General features: G+C 45.3%; 1 protein-coding gene across 7 annotated transcripts in view; it reads left to right on the forward strand.

Annotated features, from left to right (window-relative positions):
* Positions 1-16,027, forward strand: part of TBL1X (transducin beta like 1 X-linked) — a 245,297-nt gene that overhangs the window by 160,126 nt on the left and 69,144 nt on the right. For 5 of the 7 annotated variants that reach the window (XM_024987975.2, XM_059883982.1, XM_024987972.2 and 2 more), the window contains one exon: positions 14,729-14,817. The exons of 1 other annotated variant lie outside the window; for it this stretch is intronic. The gene's annotated coding sequence lies outside the window, so the exon portion shown is untranslated. The remainder of the gene's footprint in view (positions 1-14,728; positions 14,818-16,027) is intronic. One more of the 7 variants, XM_024987974.2, reaches the window with a different exon arrangement.

Genomic DNA, 16,027 nt, shown 5'->3' on the forward strand with positions numbered 1-16,027 from the left:
TTGCTTGTGATTTCACAAGTCTCCCGTACCAATGATGGAACAAGAGAAGCGTTAACATCTTGAAGGCAGACGCACTCAGAAACAAAGAATTTTAATGACAAATAGGGTGTGTTTTATCTCCAAAGAACTGCATTCCATGAATCAGGAAGGAACTGCCTTTTCCCGCACTTGGTTTCCTGGTCCAGCTGCACACGCTGCTGCTTTCTTGGAGGCATAAGGGTGCTTTTGGTCATCCTGCTCATCTATAAATAAACCATCGCTATAAATAAGACATTCGCTGTTGATCTGAGTTTGACGCCATGGGAGAGATGCGCACGTGAATGGAATGCAAAGCCCCAGGATGACTCACTCCCGTTCTGGCTTTCATCTTCTAGATGTCAAGGCTAACTGCGGAAACCTGGAAGGCGGTCCGGTGAAGGGAAAAAAAAAAAAAAATCACAGAAAATCCAAAACTGAATAGAGCGTAGTTGCTTGTAGATAAAGTGCAAACGAGGGCTTCCCTGGTGACTCAGGCTGTGAAGAATCTGCCTGCGGTACAGGAGACCCCGGTTCGATCCCTGAGTCGTCTAGATTCCCTGGAGAAGGGAATGGCTACCCACTCCAGTATTCTTGCCTGGAGAATCCCATGGGTAGAGGAGCCTGGTGAGCTACAGTCCACGGGGTCGCAAAGAGTCGGAAACAACTAAGCGACTAACACACATATACACAGTGCAAATGACTGAATACATTTCAGATCAGCTCAGGAGTGTGAGATCAAATTGCCAATATCTGTTGGATAATAGAAAAAGCAAGATAATTCCAGGAAAACGTCTACTTTTGTTTCATTGACCACACTGAAGCCTTTGACTGTGTGGATCACAACAAACTATGGAAAATTCTTAAAGTGATCGGAATACCAGACCACCTTACCTGCCTCCTGAGAAATCTGTATGCAGGTCAAGAACTGGACAAGTTGAACAGAACTTGAAACAACGGACTGGTTCCAAATTGGGAGAGGAACACATCAAGGCTATGAATTGTCACCCTGCATATTTAACTTACATGCAGAGTACATCATGAGAAACGCTGGGCTGGGCGAAGCACAAGCTGGACTCAAAGATTGCCGGGAGAAATATCAATAACCTCAGATATGCAGATGACACCACCCTTATGGCAGCAAGTGAAGAGGAACTAAAGAGCCCCTTGATGAAAGTGAAAGAGGACAGTGGAAAAGCTGGCTTAAAAATCAACATTCAAAAAACTAAGGTCATGGCTTCCGGTCCTATCACTGCATGGCAAATAGATGGAGAAACAATGGAAACAGTGACAGACTTTATTTTCTTGGGCTCCAAAATCACTGCAGATGATGACTGCAGCCATGAAATGAAAAGACGCTTGCTCATTGGAAGAAAAGCTATGACCAACCTAGACAGAACATTAAAAAGCAAAAACATCACTTTGCCAACAAAGGTCCATCTAGTCAAAGCTATGATTTTTCCAGTAGTCATGTATGGATGTGAGATTTAGACCATAAAGCTGAGCGCCAAAGAATGGCTGCTTTTGAACTGTGGTGTTGGAGAAGACTCTTGAGAGTCCCTTGTACTGCAAGGAGATCCAACCAGTCCATCCTAAAGGAAATCATCTCTGAGTATTCATTGGAAGGAGTGATGCTGAAGCTCCAGTAATTTGGCCACCTGATGCAAAGAGCCAACTCATTTGAAAACATCCTGATGCTGGGAAGGATTGAGGGCAAGAGGAGGAGGGGGCAACAGAGGATGAGATGGTTGGAAGGCATCACTAACTCAATGGACATGAGTTTGAGTAAACTCCGGGAGTTGATGATGAACAGAGAGGCCTGGAGTGCTGCAGCCCATGGGGTCGCAAAGAATCGGACACAACTGAGCAACTGAGCAACAACAAACAAATTTGACCATTTCCTAGCTGTGAAACCAGTCTGGACTGTTCCGTTCATTTAAACTCTCTAGAACTTGGCCTTTTACAGCTAGGCAGTGGGAATAACAAAAGGATTGTTGTGACGGTTAAGTCATATCATGGACCTAGAGGGACTTGATAAAATGTACACTTTCTACGAGAACAGGTGGGCGACGAGTTATTTTATGTAGGCAGGTACTGAGCAGCCTTGCTGTTGAAAGGTTTTCGTGATGAAAACCAGTGACACGCACCTCTCATGACTCAGATTCAGGGATGATAGTTAGCAGATCACGTTTGTGTTAAAAGGAAGAGTACCACACGGTGGGCACTTGGAGGACTGTAGGGGGAGCTGGGAAATAGGGGCAGTCTCTGCGAGGTGAGACGGAGTGGACCTAGGGAGAGTTAGCATTTTATCCTCATACCAGGGCTTCTCAGGGCTTCCCTGGTGGCGCTAGTGGCGCTTCCCGCCTGGCAATGCAGGAGACGTAAGAGACATGGGTTCGATCCCCAGCTCAGTAAGATCCCCTGGAGGAAGGCGTGGCAACCCACTCCAGTATTCTTGCCTGGAGAATCCCACGGACAGAGGAGCCTGGCAGGCTACAGTCCACAGGGTCGCAAAGAGTCTGACACGACTGAGTGGCTGAACAGCAGCAGCAGAGTTTTCTCAGCCTCAGCACTAGTTACGTTGGGGGCCCAAGAATCCTTTCTCACGTGGGAATGTCTTGTCCGACCTCTACCCCTTGCATGCCAGAGACCCTCCCCGGAGTTGTGACACTGAGGAATATCTCCGGACATTGACTGATGACCCTACGGGGACACAGTTGCCCACAACTGAGAACCTCTTAAAAGCTTTCCCCTGAACATCTGTTAATTAGATAATTCTTTAAAAAGTATGTTGATTTATTTGGCTGCTCAGGTCTTAGTGCAAAACTGTGTGGGTCTTTAGGCTTCATTGCATCATCCAGAATCGTTAGTTGCACATGTTGGATCTAATTCCTTGACCGGGGATCGAGCCCAGGCCCCTGCAGTGTGAGCGTGGAGACTTAGCCACTGGACCACCAGGCAAGTCCTTACTTATATCATTTTAATGGCATTTTTAAAAAAATGTACTCAAAGGAAAAAACCTGCACGCGTATGTTTATAGAGCTTTGATTCATCATTGCCAAAACTTGGGAGAAACCATGATGTCCTTTTATATGTGAGTGGATAAATATTTGAATGTTGCGTCTAGACAGTGGAATATTAGTTCAGTTCAATCACTTAGTTGTGTCTGACTCTTTGCAGCACCATCTTCAGTGCTGAGATGAGCCCCTGGAGCACGGAGAACTTTTAGGACAGTGGAAGTATTCTTGATGGTGGTTTAGTGGTGGACACGTGTCTTTATGCGTGTGTGCGTACTAAGTCCCTTCAGTCATGTCCGACTTCTTGCAACCCCGTCAGTCAGCTAAGCCTCGGTTTTCTTGAGTGAGTGAGTGAAAGTCGTTCAGTCCTGCCCGACTCCTTGCGACCCCATGGACTATAGCCCAACAGGCTCCCTGTCCATGGGCTTCTCCATGCAAGAACACTGCAGTGGGTTGCCATGCCCTTCTCCGGGGGATCTTCCTGGCCCAGGGATCGAACCTGTGTCTCTTACGTCTCCTGCATTGAAGTGCGAAGGTTCTTTACAACGAGCGCCACCTGGGGGGCTCAGGTGTGTTTATGTCTTTTGTCAAAACCCATAGAAGGTGCCACAGCCTGATATAAACTATGGGCTTCAGGTGATAATGTCAGTGTGGGTTCATCAGTTGTAACAGATGGACCCTCTGGTGGGGGACCTAGATAAGGAGGGAAATTGAGCCTGTGTAGGGGCAAATGGCATACAGGAAATCTGTGTACCTTCCTGTCACTTTGGCTGGAAATCTAAAACTAGTCTAAAAACGAAACCTGTTAAAAATCGTGTTTAACGAGGGAGGGGGAAAAAAAGAGATGTCATCTCCACACTGATGAGATTTATTCTGTTCAGTTTCACGCTTATGCGATCCGTGAAAGAACTGAAAAGTTTCATGAGACTTTGCACTTGGGTTCTGAGAGCATCATCTTAACCTAGAATGGCATTTGAGCTAGTGTCATGAAAGCTCCCATGGCAGGTGTACATGTGTGTGTGTGTATGGGTGTGTGTGTGTGTGTCCCAGAGACCAAGAACCTGGGCTGAAATACACCCCTCACTCCAACTGCACCCCCTCCACTGTGGTCATTCCCAGAAACAAGGCAGAGACTTGTTTTACTTCTCGAATAGACCACTTCTGTCATATGTTAATTGTCTGAAGTCACCCTGAGGATATTAGAAGGTTGTCTGTTTTAATGTAATATGGGTCATCTTCCCAGGGGACATAAAGAACCCATCTGCCAGTGCAGGAGACATAAGAGACGTGGGTTCAATCCCCAGGTCGGGAAGATCCCCTGGAGGAGGGCATGGCAACCCAGTGCAGTGTTCTTGCCTGGAGAATCCCATGGATGGAGGAGCCTGGCGGGCTACAGTCCATGGGGTCGCAGAGAGTCAGACCCAAGTGAAGTGACTCTGCGCACATGCACACAAGAAGTTTGGAGTACACACCTTAATAAAGTGAGCATGATATTGCCTTGGGCTTCCCTGACAGCTCAGTGGGTGAAGAATCTGCCTGCAATTCAGGAGACCCTGGTTCGATTCCTGGGTCGGGAAGATCCGCTGGAGAAGGGAAAGGCTATCCACTCCAGTATTCTTGGGCTTCCCTTGTGACTCAGCTGGTAAAGAATTCGCCTGCAATGTGGGAGACCTGGGTTCGATCCCTGGTTTGGGAAGATCCTCTGGAGAAGGGAAAGGCTACCCACTCCAGTATTCTGGCCTGGAGAATCTCATGGACTGTGTAGTCCATGGGGTCGCAAAGAGTCAGAGACGACTGAATGACTTTCACTGATACTGCCCTCAGGCAGGGATCGGCAGACTCCTGCCTATAGGCCAACCCCACCTGCAATCTATTTTTTTTTTAATTGTGTTGAAGCACATCCAACACCCATTTATGTACCGTCTGCAGCTGTTTTAGAGCCAAAGCAGACGTGAGCAGTTGTAGCAGGCTCAGTTTGGGTGTCAAGGATCCAAGATTCCTGCAGAGAAAGTGTGCTCACCCCTGCTTTACCAGTCTAGAACTTTTCCCTCCTCGGTCGTCATATCCTGACTATCTCCCGATTTTTAAACTTGGTTTCAGAAAAGGGGAGGATTGTCAGCAGAGTAGCCTAGTTAGAGAAATAATAGAGACATACAAGTGTGTTCCCTGTGAAGGACCCTGCAGCGTTACTCCTGCTCTCTCTGCGTGTGAGATGCACTCGTGTGTACTAGGGTGCCTTTGTTGAAATGCCTGGGCCTTTTAATCGAGGATTCAAAACACCAAGCTTCGCCCTTCCTCCCCCTTGTTCCCTTCCTTCCCCTTCCTTCATCCCCTTTCCTTCCCCTTCCTTCCTTCCAATTCCTTCCTGTTCCTTCCTCCCGCCTCCATGCCCTTCCTTCCTCCCCCATCCATCCCCTTCCTTGCTCTTCCTTCCCCTTCCTTCCTCTTCCTTCCCCTTCCTTCCTCTCCCTTCCCCTTCCTTCCTCTTCCTTCCCCTTCCTTCCTCTCCCTTCCTTCCCCTTCCTTCCTCTTCCTTCCCTTTCCTCCCTTCCCCTTCCTTCCTCTCCCTTCCTTCCCCTTCCTTCCTCTCCCTTCCTTCCCTTTCCTTCCCCTTCCTTCCTTCCAATTCCTTCCTGTTCCTTCCTCCCACTTCCATGCCCTTCCTTCCTCCCCCTTCCTTCCTCTTCCTTCCCCTTCCTTCCTCTTCCTTCCTTCCCCTCCCTTCCCCTTCCTTCCTCTCCCTTCCCCTTCCTTCCTTCCCCTTCCTTCATTCCCTTTCCTTCCCCTTCCTTCCTTCCAATTCCTTCCTGTTCCTTCCTCCCACTTCCATGCCCTTCCTTCCTCCCCCTTCCATCCCCTTCCATCCCCTTCCTTCCCCTTCCTTCCCCTTCCTTCCTCTTCCTTCCTTCCCCTCCCTTCCCCTTCCTTCCCCTTCCTTCCCCTTCCTTCCTCTTCCTTCCTTCCCCTCCCTTCCCCTTCCTTCCTCTCCCTTCCCCTTCCTTCCTTCCCCTTCCTCCATTCCCTTTCCTTCCCCTTCCTTCCTTCCAATTCCTTCCTGTTCCTTCCTCCCACTTCCATGCCCTTCCTTCCTCCCCCTTCCATCCCCTTCCTTCCCCTTCCTTCCCCTTCCTTCCCCTTCCTTCCTCTTCCTTCCTTCCCCTTCCTTCCCCTTCCTTTCCCTTCCTTCCTTCCCCTTCCTCCCCCTTCCTTCCTTCCCCTTCCTCCCCCTTCCTTCCTTCCCCTTCCTTCCTCTTCCTTCCTTCCCCTTCCTTCCTCTTCCTTCCTCCCCCTTCCTTCCATCCCCTTCCTTCCTCTTCCTTCCCCTTCCTTCCTCTTCCTCCCTTCCCCTTCCTTCCCCTTCCTTCCTCTCCCTTCCATCCCCTTCCTTCCCCTTCCTTCCCCTTCCTTCCTCTTCCTTCCTTCCCCTTCCTTCCCCTTCCTTCCTCTTCCTTCCTTCCCCTTCCTTCCTCTTCCTTTCCCTTCCTTCCTTCCCCTTCCTCCCCCTTCCTTCCTCTTCCTTCCCCTTCCTTCCTCTTCCTCCCTTCCCCTTCCTTCCCCTTCCTTCCTCTCCCTTCCATCCCCTTCCTTCCCCTTCCTTCCCCTTCCTTCCCCTTCCTTCCCCTTCCTTCCTCTTCCTTCCTTCCCCTTCCTTCCCCTTCCTCCCCCTTCCTTCCTTCCCCTTCCTCCCCCTTCCTTCCTTCCCCTTCCTCCCCCTTCCTTCCTTCCCCTTCCTTCCTTTCCCTTCCTTCCCCTTCCTTGCTCCCCCTTCCATCCCTTTCCTTCCTCTCCCTTCCTCCCCCTTCCATCCCCTTCCTTCCTCTTCCTTCCCCTTCCTTCCTCTTCCTCCCTTCCCCTTCCTTCCTCTTCCTCCCTTCCCCTTCCTTCTCCTTCCTTCCTCTCCCTTCCATCCCCTTCCTTCCCCTTCCTTCCATCCCCTTCCTTCCCCTTCCTCCCCCTTCCTTCCTCTTCCTTCCTTTCCCTTCCTTCCCCTTCCTTCCCCTTCCTTCCTCCCCCTTCCATCCCTTTCCTTCCTCTCCCTTCCTCCCCCTTCCATCCCCTTCCTTCCTCTTCCTTCCCCTTCCTTCCTCTTCCTCCCTTCCCCTTCCTTCCTTCCCTTTCCTTCCTTTTCCTTCCTTCCCCTTCCTTCCTTCCCCTTCCCGCCTTCCAATTCCTTCCCCTTTTTTCCCCCTTCCTTCCCCTTCCTTCCTTCCAATTCCTTCCCCTTCCTTCCTCCCCCTTCCATCCCCTTCCTTCCTCTTCCTTCCCCTTCCTTCCTCTTCCTCCCTTCCCCTTCCTTCCTCTTCCTCCCTTCCCCTTCCTTCCCCTTCCTTCCTTCCTTCCCCTTCCTTCCCCTTCCTTCCTTCCAATTCCTTCCCCTTCCTCCCCCTTCCTTCCTTCCAATTCCTTCCCCTTCCTTCCCAATCCTTCCTTCCTCTTCCTTCCTTCCCTTTTCTTCCCCTTGAAATTCATGCACGTAATTAGTGTTTATCATGAACAAAACAACCCAGAATCTTTGTGTGTGTGTCATAAATAGAACTCTTAACAGAGAACAGATCCCTTTACTCTTGTCTGCCAGTTTACGTATAAAGAGAATTGGGTACCCTTTTAGTATAGTGACAAAAAATAACTAATCCATCTAAATAAAGAGCATCCCATAAATGAATGGTGTTCAAAGAGGAATGTGATGGTAGGAGATGAGGAACCGCTTAATGCACCATGACCTCTCACCTCACGGTACCCGTGTTCCTAGTTGGGTGAGTGAAAAGAGACGTGAGGATCATGGCCTGATTTTAATTCCCAGTGGGTAAAGGCGCGTGTAGAACTGCCCTACTTCTTGCCACTATTATGATGTTAAAAGTCAAGTTTATTTTTGTAAGTCATTACCATCTTGGCAGACTTGCATTAATTTTTGTCAAGCGCTGCCATCTTTAGCTTGCAGCCTTCCAGAGTCTAGAGAAATGCACGTTGGTTTCATATTTCTTCTGGGGAATCTATAGTCTTCCAGCAGGAGAACCTCTTTATTAGAATGTCTAGCAACTGGTGTATTCAAAATCTGTCAGGAAGTCGTCAGGAACATCTCAGCATGTGTCAGAAAAGTTAAAGTTTGGGAAAGTTATATCCTGAGCATGGAGTGTCATTTTCTAGGTGAATACCTAGGTACACAGACAAGCTAGAGAAGGAAAGTGAAAGTGAAAGTCAATCAGTTATGTCCGACTCTTTGCAACCCCATGGACTATACAGTCTGTGCAATTCTCCAGGGCAGAATACTGAAGTGGGTAGCCGTTCCCTTCTCCAGGGGGTCTTCCCAACCCAGGAATGGAACCCAGGTCTCCCGCATCGCAGGTGGATTTTTTACCAGCTGATCCACCAGGGAAGCCCCTAGAGAAGGACAGCAATTCACAAAATTTCTGCTGCCTGCAGCTTGGAGCCAGGAAGGCATCATGACAAGAAAGTCATGACTTGCTGTGTGTGAACCCCTAGTCTGACACTGCTCGTGGGGGTACCTGGGATCCTCGTTGGAAACGTGACATTCTGGTAGGAAGGATTCTGTCATTATTTATTAGCAGGATTACATAACTTCAAGGCACTTAGAACAGATCCACAGTAGATGCAGCTATGTATAAACCGTTTTTATGGTTAGTTTCTTTTTCATTATAGCTTATTATATGATATTAACTGTAGTTCCCTGTACTTCACGGAAAGACCTTGTTTTTTATCTGATTTATGTATAGTAGCATGTGTCTGCTAGTCCCAAAGTCCTAGCTTATCCCCTCCCCAATCTCCCTTGGTAACCATAAATCTGTTTTCTATGTCTATGAGTCTCTTTCTGGTTTGTAACTAAGCTCGTTTGTGTCATATTTTAGGTTCCACGTATAAGTGATGAGTTTGCCTTTGTCTGACTTGATACAATAACCTCTAGGTCCATTCATGTTATTGAAAATAGTATTATTTCATCCTTTTTTATGTCTGAGTAATATTCCATTATATATATGTATATGTGTATATATATGTGTAGATGGATATGGATATAGATATATTGGAGAAGGGCATGGCAACCCACTATCGTATTCTTGCCTGGAGAATCCCATGGACAGAGGAGCCTGGCAGGCTACCCCAGTGTACGGGGTTACAAAGAGTTAGATAAAACTGAGACACACACACACACACATATATATATATACACACACACCACACCTTAGGGGCTTCCCAGGTGGCTCATTGGTAAAGAAACCACCTGCAAATGCTGGTGACATGGATTTGATCCCCGGGTCAGAAAGATCCCTTGCAGGAGGAAATGGCAGCGCACTCAAGTATTCTTGCTTGGAGAATCCCATGGACAAAGGAGCCTGGTGGGCTACAGTCCATAGGGTCACAGAAGAGTCGGATACAATATATCGACTAAACACAACATCCCACACCTTTAGCATTTCATCTGTCGGTGAACATGTAGGCTGCTTCCACATCCTAGCTATTGTGCAAAGTGCTTCTGTGAATATGTGGGTGCATGTATCTCTTAGAATTAGGGTTTTCTCTAGATATATACCCAGGCTGCCATCTGTGGGGTCGCACAGAGTTGGACACGCCTGAAACGACTTAGCAGCAGCAGCGGCATAACCAGGAGTGGGATTGTTGAATCCTATGGTAATTGTACTTTGAGTTTTTTTAAGGGGCCTCCTTACCATTCTTCATAGGGGCCATACCAAATGCATTTCTGCCAACAGCGTACGAGAGTTCCCTTTTCTGCACACCCTCTCCAGCATCTATTATCTGTAGACTTCTTGATGATGGCCATGCGGACCTGTGTGAGGTGATGCATCATTGTAGTTTTGATTTGAATTTGTCCAGTGATGAGCAACATCGAGCATCTTCTCAGGTGCTCATTGGCTATCTGTATGTCTTCTTTGGAGGAGTATCTACTTTGCTCTTCTGCCAGTTTTTTTGATGGAGTTGTTTGGTTTTCTGTTACTGAGTTGTATGAGCTATTCGTGTGTTTTGGAAACGGAGTCCTGTTGAATTGCAACCCAGCCTGTAGGTTTTCTTTTTGTTTCGTTTACGGTTTCCTTTACTTGTGCAACAAATCTTGTGAGTTCACTTCCGCTTTCCTCTTGGTTTTCCAGTGCAGCAGTCATCAAGTCACATGTTAGTCTTTTCTCAAAGCTCCAGTTCCCTGGCCCTTTCCTCTGGGAGGCTCTTTTCTACTTTCTCATTAATTATGGACGTTTAAGTGACTATTGGAGGGAACTCAGACAAAATAGACTGCTTGAAATCAGGGTGTTAGACCCCTGACAGTGTTGTAAAGGTTGCTTCCTTCTCTCTTTAATTTGCTGGTTTGTGATTGCAAAAAACAAGCCAAACTTGGAATCTCTTCACTTGTGCTTTGGGAAAGACTTAACATGTGACTTGATCACCTGGCCAGGTAATTTTGGTATCTTGGTGAGTTAAGAGTTAAGCATAAGCAGATAAATTGAAACTTGATACCATGGAATCTCAGAGCTAGAAGACACTTAACTGTATCTGCTGCTGCTGCAGCTAAGTCTCTTCAGTCGTGTCCGACTCTGTGCGACCCCGTAGATGGCAGCCCACCAGGCTCCCCTGTCCCTGGGATTCTCCAGTCAAGAACACTGGAGTGGGTTGCCATTTTCTTCTCCAATGCATGAAAGTGAAAAGTGAAAGTGAAGTTGCTCAGTCATGTCCGACTCTTAGCGACCTCATGGACTGCAGCCCATCAGGCTCCTCCATCCATGGCATTTTCCATAGCTCCCCCCAAAAAAGACATTTAGTTTTTAACATTTCAACAGACCCTGATGAGCTGTTTATCCCTGAATGTAAGGTAGTCCGTTAGCCACAGTGAAGTATAAAGAGATGGTAGAAGGCATTGTTCTTGCTTTCAAAGTAGCTTACAGCCTCATAAGTAACAAGGGCAAATCAATAAGTTCACAGATCTTTTTATGTAAATTAAAAAAAAAAACCATTTTACTCTGGCAGATTTCAAACATACTAAGAAATGAAGAGAATAATGGACTTCCAAGTATTCATTACAAAGCATCAGAAATTTTCAACATTTTGCTAAACTTGTATTTACATAAAAGGATAAGCCTATAAATTTCCTCTCTTATAATCTTTTATACCTGATTTTCAAGCCCTTCCACTCAAATTTCAATTTTGTTAAAGCCATTTCTCTTTTTTTGCAAACATGGATATTCTTCTTTCAAATGAACGATGCAGTTTCTTCTTGCTTTCATTTGTACCTCATTAAGTGATGGGATTATCTGCTGAACCTTGAATGTTCTGGTATTCCTATTTTTCCAGAGACTTTCTCTCTGTAATAGTTATTATTTTGCTTCATTGCTCTTAAATATTTTTTCTTTATCAGAATTCTTTTTTTTTTTTTTTTGGCTATGCTTCGAAGCATATGGGGTCCTAGTCCCCTTACCAGGAAATGTGCCCCCTACAACGGAAGCCCCCACTTATCAGAATTCATTGTTATTCCCATGCTCTTAATTCACTGAATGCCTTGAACTATTTTGCAGTTGGATATCTGATGCTTTTGTGTCTCTTAGTGAACCATTTTCTCTATACAGAATCCGTGATTGACCTCGGTAACCCGTTTTAGATTTTGATAGTCTATGCTAAAGTGTCCCGTGGGTGTTCCTTTCTGAATCGAAGGCCCATGTGTACTTCTAATATGGCACCGTACGAATAAGGCAGAAGTCACGAAGAAAAGTGTCTACTTAGTCTACTGGCAAGTAGGTTTTTCCCCCTCCATTCTTGTCTCTTCGTAGGAAAGAATTAAAACGACAGACCGACACAGCTCAAGCAGGCAGGATTTATTAAGCAAGCCACACGCAGGACAGTCTTGAGACAGGAGAGTGGACCCACACCCGTTGGAGTGGTCTGGTGTCATTTTTAGGTTTCCCTTTGTATACATTTTTCTCTTCCCCTTGGCGGTTCCTCGGGCTCCATTGGCTATTTCCCTTTGCAAAATAGGGCTTGTATCTGCAACCAATCAGGGAAGGGAATGCAATTAGGGTGTATGGTCAAGCCAGTCAGGGAAAGGGGTGTGTTAGGCCTCTTCCCCCTCCAGAGGTTCTTGTTCCAGGCCTCAGGTTTTCCTTTTCATGGGCTTTTTCCTTTCCTTTGTCTGCCCTGCGTGTGGTCCTTGTAGTTGTCCCTTCTTCTGACTACCATCTTAGACTCTGTTTCCCTAGTCTAACCTATGTAACACTAAAGTCTGTCCCATTAAAATATAGTTTCTGGGTATTAGTAGCATTTGGGGGCCTGATCTGTCTACTGTGTGGAAGGAAGACTGTTCTGCGAGTTGTAGATGCTTAATGCTATGCCAGTCGTGTCCCTCCTCCAGTTGTGACACTGAAAAATGTTTCCAGACATTGCCTAATATCCTAGAGTGCCCTGGGGCAGAGGACACACCACCCCTGGTTGAAAGCACCTGTGTTAACACTGTGGACGTGCCACGATGCTTCCATATTCTTATTACGGGTTACTTGGCTCAGTCGGTAAAGAATCTGTCTACCATGCAGGAGACCCGGGTTCAGTCCCTGGGTTGGGAAGATCCCCTGGAGAAGGGAATGGCAACCCACTGCAGGTTTCTTACCTGGAGAATTCCATGGACAGAGGAGCTTGGCAGGCTGCAGTCTGTGGGGTCACAAAGAATCGGACGTGACTGAGGGACTCACGTCACTTTCGTTGTGTGTTTACCTTTGAGAATTAAGGAATATATTGCATTTGTTAAAATCATTTGCATGTCCCACAAATATTTTTCAGTCCCATGAATTCTTGCCAGCACGGCTTATGGGTAGTGGTTCTCTCTGGTTGTTCGTAATGGGAAAATCACGAATGACAAGGTATTGGAAGGTCAGATTTCTCACTTTAACTTCTTATTTTTAGCAGTAAACTAATTAATTTGTCATGTTGCATAACCAGAATGTCATTAACCAAAGTCATATTTCACATGTTTTGTGTGTTTCTAACACACAGATGATGTTAATTACTCTTATTGAATTTAACAACTTATATCAAAGATAACCTTCAATTTGTGAGTTACCATCTGTTTTGGACAAAGAATAGGTCCAAATACTAAATACTGAAGCTTTTTTTTTTTCCTGAACAGCTTGTAGTAAGAGCTCTTTATATATTAATTGCCTAATTGAATTATTGTGGATTTTAATGTTTTAATTTTCAAGCAATTTGGGGCTTATTGTGGTGACATCTGCTCATATTTTGATACTTTACGGTATTTAGCAGTCTCATCAGAAGGCTATTTTGGGTTTACAACACAGTCCTGAAAATAGTCAATTGCTTTCTGCGTCAGGTTACTCTCAGGAGTATTGTCCTATTTCATCTCTACTACAGAATTTATTTCATAATGAAATGCATTTTTATTTTATAAGAAAAGTCCATATTCCCTTGTCCCTGCTCCAGTCTAATGCCGTTAAATGTCTATTCAAACAACTGCAGAGTTTTGTTTAAATCTTATTTTCCTTCAGTGGTAGAGTTTTTTTCAGTTGTTCTGGTTATTACTTTCATCTTACAGATCCTTATGATGTTTTAAAAATATAGTGTAATGAAACTTAACAGCCTATGAACCTGCTTATAGAATCTTTTTAATCTCCTTTCTTTGAACAGTGTAACTATAAACATAGCTCAGTGGGAATAATTTCCTTGAATTTCCTTAAAAACGTTTCAAGAGGTTCTGATTAATTCACTAATAAGAAACAGCTTCATTCATAGCCCTGCTTCTGAATTTGAATTACATTAAACCTGGCACCTTTTTATATCACTTAAGACTATTGAACAAGAATTTACAGAAAGTGGTAGTCATTTAATTTCCTCAGTTTTTGAATGTGTGGATAATTTAAATCCTGTAGGAGCCTGGACTCACTCACAACCAAAGACATTTTGTAAGGAAGGAGGTACATATCCTTAAATAGATGCTGGTTGACTGCTTTCTATTTATGTTGACTGAGAAAAGCAAGTTTGTGATATGAAGGGTTATCTTGTGAGATATACCCCTGGCTTCTTTAGAAATCTGTGCAAATACAGAACTGCTCTGAAATGGAAATGTAGGAGAATAACAGCGGAAAACTTGAGACCTGGTAGTCAGTGCTTCCTTTTGCTTTATTTTAGGAAGCCGAAAGAAGGGGGGGAGAAACGATTCTAACGTTTCCCTGTTTGCATGAGCACATAACTGAGTGCATGGCTGCAAACTTGCATGGCGTGATGATGGTAACATTGGCCCAAGCGCTGTCTATCAACTTTCTGTGAAGCATCTTTCTTCTCTTTAGGGTGTGTACGGTTTAATTTACTGATTTTATGTGATACACTCCCTAAAACAAAGATGTTTCAAGAGGGCGTTCATTATCATTGAATGATAGCAGAATGCTTGTCTGCACTCTAACCAATGTTATTTACTTTGAGACGTTTTCCTTGTAAAGCTCTGCATGTACCATAATGCTGATGGCTGATTTTAATTACTTCCCTTTTTACTTTGCAAATAAAACTGCACAGTTTGGGTAAAAGTTGAAGATAGAGGGTATGAAACAGTAAAACGTGTTTGAGATGACAAAGGAAAAGAAGAACAGGAGAGATCAAAGGTGAACAATTCCCAAAGAATTTTCAGGTTCATTTTGATTGTTGTTGTGGTTTTCCTTTTTTTCAATCTCCTTGTTTCTCGCCAGGCAGGTCCCAGCAGACACTTGGCAGTTCCTATGATCGGGTGCTGGGGAGCCCACTGGTTCCGAGGTCTACACATGAAGTCACCCTAAAGGTACACCCCTGCCTTTGATGTTTGTTCTCCGCCTGAAATTCGTTTCAAACAGAACTGCATTTTGCCAAAACTGAACACCTTCTGTTTTAAAATGATACATGTCTGAGGTCTTTCTTCTTGCTGAAGTTCAAGGTAATTGTTGTTTAATCGCCAAGTCATGTCTGACTCTTTGCGACCCAGTGGACTGTAGCCCACCAGGCTCCTCTGTCCATGGGATTCTCCAGGCACAAATACTGGAGTAGGTTGCCATTTCCTTCTCCATGAAGGTAATAGACAAAGCATTATTAAATAATGATGTGCTGCTTCCTTGATTCTTTAAGATGAACTGGGCTTTTTTACCTTCTAAGAATTTTGGGAAATTCTTAAAGAGATGGGAATTCCAGACCACCATACCTGGCTCCTGAGAAATCTGTATACAGGTCAAGAAGCGGACACTTAAAACCGGACATGGAACAATGGACTGGTTCCAAACTGGGAACGAGTACCTCAAGGCTGTATGTTGTCACCCTGCTTATTTGACTTATATGCAGATTACATCATGCGAAATGCCAGGCTGGATGAAGCAGAAGCTGGAATCAAGATTGCTGGGAGAAATATTAATAACCTTAGATACACAGATGACACCACCCTTATGGCAGAAAGTGAAGAACTAAAGAGCCTCTTGATGAAAGTGAAAGAGGAGAGTGAAAAAGTTGGCTTAAAACTCAACATTCAGAAAATGAAGGTCACAGCATCCGGTCCCATCACTTCATGGCAAATAGGTGGGGAAACAGTGGAAACAGTGAGAGACTTTATTTTCTTGGGCTCCAAAATCACTGCAGATGGTCACTGCAGCCATGAAATTAAAAGAGGCTTGCTCCATGGGATAAAAGCTGTGACCAACCTAGACAGCATATTAAAAAGTACAGACATTACTTTGCCAACAAAGGTCCGTCTAGTCAAAGCTATGGTGTTTCTAGTAGTCATGTATGGATGTGAGAGTTGAACCATAAAGAAAGCTGAGCACCAAAGAATGGATGCTTTGGAACTGTGGTGGTGGAGAAGACTCTTGAGAGTCCCTTGGACTGCAAGGAGATGCAACCAGTCCATCCTAAAGAAAATCAGTCCCGAATACTCATTGGAAGGCCTGATGCTGAAGCTGAAAGTCCAATACTTTGGCCACCTGATTTGAAGAACTGACTCATTGGGAAAGACTCTGATGCTGGGAAAG

This window comes from Bos taurus, chromosome Y, assembly GCF_002263795.3.
Source record: "Bos taurus isolate L1 Dominette 01449 registration number 42190680 breed Hereford chromosome Y, ARS-UCD2.0, whole genome shotgun sequence".
Classification (NCBI taxonomy): Eukaryota; Metazoa; Chordata; class Mammalia; order Artiodactyla; family Bovidae; genus Bos; species Bos taurus.